Source organism: Prionailurus viverrinus, chromosome A3 (assembly GCF_022837055.1).
Source record: "Prionailurus viverrinus isolate Anna chromosome A3, UM_Priviv_1.0, whole genome shotgun sequence".
Lineage (NCBI taxonomy): Eukaryota > Metazoa > Chordata > Mammalia > Carnivora > Felidae > Prionailurus > Prionailurus viverrinus.
In genome coordinates, this window is record NC_062563.1 from 39,938,036 (window position 1) to 39,948,048 (window position 10,013).

General features: G+C 36.9%; 1 protein-coding gene across 1 annotated transcript in view; it reads left to right on the top strand.

Moving 5' to 3' along the window:
• Nucleotides 1-10,013, top strand: part of MACROD2 (mono-ADP ribosylhydrolase 2) — a 2,032,256-nt gene that overhangs the window by 351,569 nt on the left and 1,670,674 nt on the right. The window lies entirely within an intron of this gene.

Here is a 10,013-nt window from a genome sequence, read left to right on the forward strand (position 1 = left end):
ACCTGTGGTTGTATGGTCTTGAATTTGTTTGTGGAATGGGAAAGACACTTGAATCTTGTTCTCAACTGATAACTTGGATAGATGAGAGGCAGGCACTTTACCCTTTAAGTTTTTCTTCACTATGTCTTTGATAAAAACATTTGGCTTTTTTTTTTTTACATTTCTTTATTTTTTATTTTATTTTTAAAAATAAACTGGAGGATAGTATAGGCTTCGTCTGTTCACTTTTTCTTTAAAATGTTAGTAATTGTTCAGTTATTTTAATTGATTTGAGAAATGATGTCTTTTGGACATAGTCTAAGATAGTTGTCAAGTTTTTTTTAAGCTATGAAATTTGATGTTAGTAACTTAACGTGTTAGATCACAAAACAACAAAACATTAATCTGGTAAGATAATTAAGACTTTTTAGCTTTCAGAAGACACCCTGTTTATTAAGCCTTATATTACCACAACTTGGCAAGAACTTTAAGCATTACCAATGCTCTTTGAAATTTCTTGGAAAAATTTTCTCTTAACTTTGCTTCTGATGACACATTTTGGTAAATTATTTTGTCATTTGTATCCATTTCTAGTTTTTCTTTTCTAACAGTTGAGTTATATCTTAGAGAATGTCATTGGTGGTAGAAGGGTAGGGATTGCCATGACAGTTGATGAACAATTTTGGTTGATTTTACTGAAAGTTAAAGTTGACAATGTTCATCTGGAAAGCAAACAGTTTTGACAATTAAGGGATACAAGCTGTGAATGTTACATCTAGCGGTTCCAACTATAATGTGTTGATTAGAGCTGTTTCATGAATCCTTCTCAGGAACAGCCTGAGTGTTATGTACTGCTTACAAGGAAAATACAGTCAGTGTATTTGCCATCACAATGTGCTGATTGCGGCAGCTTGCCCAGAGCTAAACTTGCTGTAATAAAAACTTCTGGACTGGAACATGGTGATGGCATTTATGTTATTTGCCTCCTAAGTTGTTTCTGCCCTATATAAACCCAATGCTAACAGTTCTCAGTTTGAGAACCTCAGAGAGCTCTGTCACTAGGTACTGCTGAGGTACTGCTGAGTTCTGTTGTGTTGATTCATTGAAGAATATGTTAGCTGAAGTCTTGCAGTGAACAGTGGAATCTGGATCTTAAGTAGCTCAAGGCGCTGGATTAAAATGGCTTACATCTTTTGACTTTGTCCAGATCATTGTATGGTCACTTTGATAGATGCCTGTCAGTAAGGCTGTTGACTCAGTGAATTCCTTGTCCTATGGATCCTTATTACCTTCTAAAACAGCATTAAGTCAGGGAACTTAGACTTAACCAGACCAGCATGATGCTTAAGAAAATTTGGAGAAGTCTCAAGGGAAAATGACTAAACCAGTTTTACAAATGTAGTATCCCTTAAGAAATCAATTGGAGATTAGTTCTAGGAAGTGCCCATGTTTGTCTGCATAGGAGGCTGCATAGATCTCCTGCACATATTCCAAGGTCTGTCTTCAATTGTCCCTTTTTAAATTTCTAGGAATAGCAATGCCTTTGAATGCCTCCTAAAGGAACTGGTTGTGGAGATAAGCCAAAATTAAAAAGAGAATAGGAAAGAATAAAGGTGAAGGGAGTAGGATATTTGAGATAGAAAGGGTGAGGGATGAGTGATGAAAGCCTCAGCAGTGGTTAGGTCCTATACTTGTAAGGACAATCCGTAGAAGAGTTGGATCTCCTTTTGCTCAGAGAAGATAAGCGTTTTTTATTTGCCAGCTTTCACTGCATTTCCACTGTTTTTGGATCACACACCATGTGAATAGGGTTCTTTTATCACTCTCAGTGAAACTGTTATCATCACTTAGCATTATACTGTGAACAATCCTTTTGAAGGCCTACATTTGGAAGTAGCACATGGAATTTCAGCCCTTGTATTATTATTTTTTCTTGTGTTATTTTTTATTGGATAACATGAAGAAGACCTATGACAGATTTTCTTTGAGGGAGACCGTGATACAACTTCTTTGGAGTTTTTAAATGGTCTTACTAATAAATTTGATCCCTCAGATAATATCCTTGAGTGAAAGAATTAATTTCCCTAGTCATAAAAAGAATACAGTACTTTTTTTTTTAATTAGGAATTTTGGAAAACCAAAAAATTAAAAGGAAAAAAAAAATCTACCTATCATCTCACCACTCAGTCATGACCACTCAGGACTAGTTAGGAGTTCTAAATGGTCCTTTATTTTCCTAAGTCTTGAGGCAGTGCATAACTTAAAAGCCTGAAGTGTTGTGCCTGCTTCCATGGATCCTATTTTAAATAATACCTAGTAGATGCTTTATTTTAACTAATGTTTCTATGGGTCAGTAATATTTGAATAGCTATAATGACTGCATTTAAATTCATTTTATTCCAAATTCATGCAGTATTTAGCAATTCTGTAATGAGGAGATTACAGAGAACTCTCTAATGATTTCACTGTTTTACATCTCCACTTACTACATTGGGTCTCAAACAGCAATAATTCTTGACCACAAAATGTACATGCCTAATATAATTAATGACTTATTATACTGATACATATACACATTTGCTGTAGTATATAAATGTTCTTCATGCCGTAAAATATCATTGGTCCTATTTTTGGCATCCTTGCACTTGAGTTTCCTTACAAAATTGTTTATGCTTGTATTTCTACTAGGATGTAGATTCTAGATCCCTCAATTGTAGAAGTTGTTCATAGTTTGGGCACGTACATGGCATATATGTGGGGTGGGTGTGGAAACTTAGGAAAATGGAAGCTTTGTTTCTATTTTCTTGAAAAAATGCAGATCCAAGTTTGTGCTAATTTTTACTAATGAGAGATCAACTATACTTTCTAAAGACTAATATTCAGAAGAGTCAAGGAGAAACTGGTTATACCCTTTAAATTATTTTTGCAGTGGGGCGCCTGGGTGGCCCAGTCGGTTAAGCGTCCGACTTAGGCTCAGGTCATGCTCTTGCGGTTTGTGAGTTCGAGCCCCACGTCGGGTTCTGTGCTGACAGCTGGGAGCCTGGAGCCTGCTTTGGATTCTGTGTCTCCTTTCTCTACCCCTCCCATGCTCATGCTCTGTCTCTCTCTGTCTCTTAGTAATAAATAAACGTTTAAAAAAATAAATTATTTTTGCAGTGAATTTGTTATTTGAATGTTCTTCAGTCATTAGCATTTTTAGCTCATTAGTAATGGCAGCAATGCCATAAATAACTATAACAGACTTCTTGAAGAACCAGACCTCTTGACCAATAAGACCCTTGACCCAGTACTTTTTGAACTCCTAGGGACAAATGGTAACACGTAATTTATGTGTATCTTTGTCAAATATATTTTCTTCCTTTCTGTTTGCCACTCTCACTTCCCAGATGCCATTAATTTTTAAGTAGTAGTTTTCTCATGAGTTTTCATGTACTGTTTTGTGAATTGTAATACATGCTTAATGAATATTTAGAACTGATAAATATTCAACAAAATTGCTTAATAAAAAGTCATTTTAAAATACCCATTTCTATTACATAGTACTTGTAATATGTCTGCTCACTGGGTGTGACTGCATGCTATTTTTCCCAGGTTCTGCATTTGGGTGCAGCTTTAACTAATGCAGGGTTTTGAGCCTGCCCAATGTAGCACTTACCTGGGAAGCTGATTATACAGATTCCAAGGCCCCACCCCAGACCTGCTCAGTCATAGTCTCTGGGTGATTTGTATCATCAGACAAGTCTAGGAAACCTGAAACTAGGGAGTGTGTACTATGTGTAATTGCCTATTGGTATGTAGGAAAGATTTCTGGATGTGGGTTAATAGTGTTCATTTATTTCTAATGCAAGTCCATTCAAATACCAGAAGAGAAAATTGCTCTGATATGCTCTTTAAATTTCAGCTTCTATGTGACTTTGTTGAAGTAATTTTAAAATTATTTATTAAGCATTTATCATGTACAAACCCCTCTTCTAATATTTTTTGTGTATTTACTAGTATTAGTAGAGGGAGGTGAAATGATTTTTCCAGTGCCAAACAAGGAACAAGTGGAAAAGCGTGGCTTTGGATCTAAGAAATAGAATTTCAGAATTTGAACAATTAGTCCTTGGTGAACTACTTAGCTATTAAATGCTATGTACTTACTAATGTATCAGGCAAAACTATACTAAGCACATATACTTCAAATTTTTTTTTAACATTTATTCATTTTTTGAGAGACAGAGACAGTACAAGTGGGAAAAGGACAGAGAGAGGGAGACACAGAATCCGAAGCAGGCTCTAGGCTCTGAGCTGTTAGCACAGAGCCCAACGTGGAGCTCAAACCCATGAACAGTGAGATCATGGCCTGAGCTGAGGTCGGACACTTAACTGACTGAGCCACCCAGGTGCCGTGAAGCACACATAGTTTAAATTCATTTGCCACTTCTATAGAGTTAAGAAAGGCAAGTTTAGAGAAATTAAGTAATTTTCCCTGAGTTACCTTACTAGTAAGTGGTAGAACCAGTGTGGCTTGAACCTGGGTTGGCACAACTCCAAAATTCTGTGCTCTTAACTATTACTCTATATGGAAGAATGGCATGTTTGAATATGCTGATATCTTGTCACCTCTACAGTATTTTGCACAAAGAATAGTATTTACTGGGAGCTTTCTAGAAGGTCATTGTGTAACACTTTAATGTCTACATTAAATAATGTCTATGTTTAACATCTATATGAAAACACTTCAGTGTGGACATTAAGTTTTAGAAGAGAGTCTGAAATATATAATTTCTTGTCCCAGAAAGATTTTTAAAGAACAAATTGGTGGGGCACCTGGGTGGCTCAGTCGGTTAAGCGTCCGACTTCAGCTCAGGTCACGATCTGGCGGCCCATGGGTTCGAGCCCCGTGTCAGGCTCTGGGCTGATGGCTCAGAGCCTGGAGCCTGCTTCCGATTCTGTGTCTCCCTCTCTCTCTGCCCCTCCCCTGTTCATGCTCTGTCTCAAAAATAAATAAATAAAATAAATAAAATAAAAATAAAAAACAAATTGGTTTCTCTGTTATCTGCTATAGACTGGCTACAAGTAGAGCAAGGGATTCAGATACTTTAAAGAGATTCTTAACCCTATATTTCTTAATATTAAAAGATAGTATATTTGGTGGATTCTTATGCATTTTGTGCACATTTGAGAAGAAACTACGCTTAATTGCCTTCATTTGGGCGTTAAATATTTTACACATGTGCAGTTTGTCACAAGTAAATGTTTTCCCTTACTTTGAAATCACTTATAAATGTATGCATTCATTAAAGTGTTAGCTTGAACTGCTCCTCTTTTTCTCTCTTATTTGTCCGAAAATGAAAGAGAGGTGTTAATTGGTTTTAATGGCCCCTACTGCTACCTCTCTGTCTGGGATTTCTAAGGAAAGGTGAACAATTGGAATAGAACTCGTGAGATTTGTCTGGTGAGGTGAGAAAGTTTAATGTGCTTGTGAACCAGCACATTTTTTCTAGGTAATACTAGAACACTATATAAATATTGAAATTAATTTTCTCTTTTAGACCTAACCCTTTAAGTATATTAGTTAACATTCAAAGAGGAATTTTCTGAAAAAAACATGTTAAGTAAATTCCTGTACCTGGAAAAGATCAATACCTGATAAACCAGGAAATAAGAATCTCTTGTTTAAACGTGTTTATTAAACCAAAGAAAAAACCTCTCTCTCCTTTTCCCTCCTAGCCTCCCCTTTATGAGCAAGGGCATGCTAATTTAGATTTACAACTAGAAGGGGATAGCCAGGATTATGCAGTTTGCTGTTGCACTTAAACAGAAGACTGTAGTCTCCTGAGACCTGTATCTGGCTGCTATCACTCTCTCTTTCCCGATAAAAATGATTCCCACCAGCAGGGGCTAATTCATCCAAAACATTGTCCCTGGTGCTCCTACACTGATTCACTTCAGTAACTGTGTGACTTTATTTAACAAGTAACCATCTAGATATTTGTTCTTCTACAACAAAAAATGTTATAGGGTTTCTGGAAACTATAAAGACTATTACCATTCTAACAGCTTTAAGATAACAGATATTTTTAAATTTTTTTTTTCAACGTTTTTTATTTATTTTTGGGACAGAGAGAGACAGAGCATGAACGGGGGAGGGGCAGAGAGAGAGGGAGACACAGAATCGGAAACAGGCTCCAGGCTCTGAGCCATCAGCCCAGAGCCTGACGCGGGGCTCGAACTCCCGGACCGCGAGATCGTGACCTGGCTGAAGTCGGACGCTTAACCGACTGCGCCACCCAGGCGCCCCAACAGATATTTTTAAAAAAATGTTATTTCTTCCACTTTTTAGCAGTTGACATTCCTACTTGTTCCTTTACCAAAGGGTAGCAAGGTGTTTTAAGGAGCCCAATCCTGTGTTGGGGAGAGAAAGAAAGGTGTGCCTTTGTTAGTATTTGCTTCTGTGAAATCAGTTCACGGTTCAGAGGAAGATAGAAATGCAGAGAAAGTCTGCTGATCTTGCTTCCTTACTTTCCACTTTTTTTGTCACCCTATGTTCAAATGATAGTTCTAATATCATATGCAGGTGAATATTTCTTCATCATCAAAGGTGAAAATAAAATTTACTGGGTATTTACTAAGAGTCAAGTTATGAGTTAAGTGCTCCATTTGAAATATGTAATTTATTCCTTACAATTACAGAGGCACTATTATTATCCTGTTTTACAGAAGGTGAAACTGAGGCTTGGCAAAATTGGCTAAATTGTTGAAGGCCATACCCCAACAAAGTAGCAGAAACTAGATGCAAACCCAGATCTGTCTGATTCAAAGACAGTGCTCTTAGTCATCATCTCAAATACCAACGGTACATACAATTTAATAGTGTTTTAGTATATTTTGTTTTACATACTTGGAGTCAGTCAGCATGTCACAAGGAAGAGAGCAACCTAAAAAAGACAGATGTAGGGTTAAGATCCTTGCATTTGGAATCAAATTGTTTTTTTGGAGTCTTAATTTTACCATTTATATTGTGTGATACTGGGTGAGTTGCATAATCAGTTTGAACCTACGTGTGTTTTGTGAATTGGGAAGTAAAGGAGATAATGGGTATGGAGTGCTCAGTACATGGTGATAATACTCTACAATCATAGAAGGGATCACAGTTTACAAAGTGCTTTCACGAAGATTGTCTCAGATGATGCTTAGTGATAGAACCCTTTGAAGCTCATTCATTCTTTTATTCATTCATTTAACAAATTTTTTTTTTTTTTTTGAGTGTCTGCTAGAAATTGTTCTACAGGTTGGAAGGATTTAGGTGAAAGAGCAGGAGAAAAAGTTCCTTGCCTTCATGGAGTTTGAATTTTGATAGGGATAATAACACATAAATAAAATTATTTAGCATATTAGATAATAACAACAACAATAAAGGGAACATTTAACTCTCATAGGGAGAATGCCATGAGCCATTCATAATAAAGTAGTTAGAAGCATATTGTGATTTACAGAGTAGCTCCTTATTTTTCCATTATGGACATTTTTTTTTTTTAACTTTATTTATGTATTTATTTTGAGGGAGAGGGGGCGGGGGGGGGGAAGTGGGGGGGGGGGAAGGGCAGAGGGAGAATCCCAAGCAAGCTCCATGCTGTCAGTGCAAAGCAGGAGGATGTTAGGCTTGATCCCATGACTTTGGGATCATGACCTGAGGCAGAATCAAGAATTGGCAGCTTAACTGACTGACCCACACAGGTGCCCCTCCATTTTGAACTTTTTAAAAACTGTAAACCAGTTACAGTTGAACTACCAACTTTTGTTTTTGAATTTGTATTGTTTTAAAACAAAGAAGAGATTAACTTTTAAATTTGTTAGTACAGGGGCACCTGGGTGGCTCAGTCAGTGAAGCATCTGACTCTTGGTCTTGGCTCAGGTTGTGATCTCATGATTCACAGGTTCAAGCCCCTTGTTGGGCTCTGTGCTGACAGTTTGGAGCCTGCTGGGAATTCTCTTTCTCTCTCAGATCCTCCTCCACTCATGTTCTCTCTCTGTCTCTCTGTCTCTTTCTCTCAAAATAAATAAACTTAGAAAAAAGTAAATTTGCTAGTACACATTACCAAAGTTCATGAAATCTCTTCTAGCTAGCTCTGAGACTCTATGAATATGGAATTAAATGTAGATCTCTAATATCTTGTCTGTATTTAGTATGTCAGTATACTGTGAATAAAGCATTTTAGTAATTCAAAGATAATTAATGGTTTTCAGTAATTTTTTGTAAAATAAATCTTGACATTTCTTTACCTTTGTAGGCAAAGCAGTAATACTCATGGGTTATATTTCTCAAATTCAGCACCAAGCCTGGCAAATAGGTTAGGTGATTTGGCACTTCCGTTCTGGCTCTTAGAAGACACAAAGGAATCATAAAGATGTGCTGCAGTGAACTCAGACATTAAGATTTGTCTGCCAACTAGGAGTTTAAGTTTATTGAAAGCCACAAGAAAGACAAGTGTTATTTTCTGGGTAGTTTATAGCCATTAACTACTGACCTCCAGAAGTTATATCATTTAGCATTGTAGGGCTGGGTCCATAAGCCTTGGGGGGAAATGCACAATTGCACCATTTAAGTGTTTTGAGATTTAATCCTAAAAATGTCTTCTAGTTGTTATCTCAGTAAAAGGAAATAATTGGGGGTGGACGAATTCCTTTTTTTAGTTATTAAGAAATGTATTTAAAGAGAGTGGTTAAGAGCTCAAGCTTCAGGATCAGACAGAGTCCTTGTTCCACCACTCACTATATAACTCTGAGAACGATTCCATTACAACTCTAAAATATATTTGGCATCTTTCCTTTCTCTCCTCACTACCACCATTCTGTTCCATATTACTTATTTTCTATATAATGGCGAGTGACCTTATTGCAATTGAAATCTGATAGTATAATCCCCACACATCTTTCTCCTCCTCCTTCGCCCTCTCCTCTACCAGGTTAAAAATCCTCCAGTGTTTTTTTTTTTTCGTTCACTAAAATGAAGTCCAGACTCCTTACATTGGCCTTGGCCTGCAAGACCTTGCATACTCAGATCTGGGCCTGCCTCACTGTACTTACCTCTGTCTTGCTCACAGAGCTTGAGCACCCTGATATGTTTCAATCTTCAGATTCACTAAGCTGATTTCCTGCTTGAAACTTTAATACATCCCCTTTCCTGTGCTCAGAACACTCTTTACCTTATTCTTCACGTAGCTTACTCTTTATACCTCAGGTCTAGGCTTTCCCTTACCACTGATTCTAAGTTGTGTTGTGCTCATTCATAGCACCATATTTTTCTCCTCCATGGCTTCTGTCAGAACTTTTTACTTCACATTCATTCAGTTTTAGATTAGTATCTGAGTCCCTACCTCCTCCAACTATAATCTCCGTATCTTTTTGGTTTAGTGCTACATACCCAGCTCCAAGCACAGTTATTGAGTGGGTGCTCAGTAAATCATTATTAATATTGAATGAATAAAATACCTCATTACCTTTCAAAGCCTTAATTTACTCATCTGAAAAATGTGGATAGAAATTATCTGTACAGTTATTGTGTGAATTAAATGAGATTAAAATATATAAAATACTTAGCACTGTGCTTGACAAAGTCCTTAACAAACAGTATCCCAAAAATTCATTAAGCCCACTGTATGTGTGAGACATTGCTAATGTTTTTAGAACATATTTTTAAGAGAATTTTGTTAGATTTTTGTTTTACTTAATCTTTACTGTTTTTTTTTTCTTTTTATCAACATTGCTCTTCATATCTAGGAAATTAAAATGTGGCAGTGATTCCATGCCCTTTTAATACAACATTGGTATGAACTAGCCTCAGCTTTGTAATGTCACAGTTACCAGAGCCATGATGTATATTCAGAAGGGTAATTAGTTTGGGTAGTAATTTCCTAGACTATCCCTCACCTCCTCCCTGCCCCAGCCAGCTGGCCTTGAAAAAGAAACGATTCTTTTATGTGTGCACACAATCAGTCTGTAAAATCCCATTATCCCCAACTTCCCCACCCCTGTGGCTGCATGCTTCC